The sequence below is a fragment of the Rhagoletis pomonella genome, unplaced genomic scaffold, assembly GCF_013731165.1.
Source record: "Rhagoletis pomonella isolate Grant_MI unplaced genomic scaffold, Rhpom_1.0 Rhpom_scaffold_00001, whole genome shotgun sequence".
NCBI classification, from domain to species: Eukaryota; Metazoa; Arthropoda; class Insecta; order Diptera; family Tephritidae; genus Rhagoletis; species Rhagoletis pomonella.
The window spans coordinates 39,291,871-39,293,084 of NW_023458555.1; the positions used below are offsets into that span (position 1 = coordinate 39,291,871).

The 1,214-nt window shown below is 43.1% G+C and overlaps 1 protein-coding gene across 1 annotated transcript in view; it reads right to left on the minus strand.

Moving 5' to 3' along the window:
• The window catches only part of LOC118744084 (keratin, type II cytoskeletal 1-like), a 9,388-nt gene that overhangs the window by 6,812 nt on the left and 1,362 nt on the right, over positions 1-1,214 (minus strand). The gene's annotated exons all lie outside the window — the stretch shown is intronic.

Consider the following 1,214-nt stretch of genomic DNA (forward strand, 5'->3'; position numbering starts at 1 on the left):
GTAAACCTAGCTGACCCACACATTTTTGCGAATTTCTCGGAAACCAAAGGAACACCTAAATTAATTTTGGAGGCCCTAATTAACACCTAAAAGACACCTAATTCCTAGCTAATTTTTATTGATTTTTGGCGACTTGGGTCAGCTAGGTTTGTGGACGTGGAAACCACCCCAGTGGACTACTGAGCTCTCCGAGTTAAGGCCACCGAGCGGACAACTTTTTGATAAGGCCCGTAGAAGTGGCTTGTCTTCTGAATAGAGACTTTATAGAGCTGCCATGAATCATCCAGATTTAGACAAATACTCGCGAGGAATTGCGTTCCCTTAGGGTACCTGGGGAACGAGGCGAAAAATTGGACAATGAGCAGCCAAGAGTCGTTAAAGCTTCTCCTTGATGCTGAATTTGCTTGTAATACTTCCCCAGCAGAAATCACCGTTAGGGCAATGCACGGGAGTTGCACGTCGCTCTCCGACCTCCTGGACGATCGTCACATAGCCTGGACGATAAATTCGTTCAAACCCTTCAAGCCGCCGGGAACAGATGTCATCATACCTGCGCAGCTGCAAAAAGGCTCTGGAGGTTTCGAGCAATTGGCCGGCTGGTGCATTCCCAAGGCTTGGAGGGTGGTCAGAGTTGCGTTTATCTCATGTTTTAAGTCTATCAGTCTGCTAAACACCCTATAGAGACTGATTAACCTGCACATAAGAAACGGGATTCCTCGTGACTGTCTTTCGAGAGCTCCACATGCTTATTGCAAGGGAAGGTCGATGAATACCGGCCTGAACATATTAGTAAAGTGGATAAAGGAAGCCTACATATATAAGTACTTCTACTCTCCAGCCTGACTAAGCGTAAATTGCGGGAAATGTACAGTACCTCCACAGCACTGAATGCCATCAGCACACAGATCAGGAAGAGTCTGAATCAACTTCAACCTTTTGTTGAAACGGTTTACCTCGCGGAATTAGTAACAGTTAACCATTCGATCCTTTGTCAAGTCATTTTGGACTCGTCGCTTCTATTTCAGATGAAACGGTGGCTACTTTATTGTGGAAGTAATCAATACACATTTAAACTGACAGATACCACTTAATAACAACTTTTTAGTTAATCTACTAGAAAGTGTTTTTTTCTATAAATTTTGCATAGACAACCTGTTATTGTTGAAACACGCGTAGTTTCACCTACTTATTTGCATATATTATAAATTCTAAAA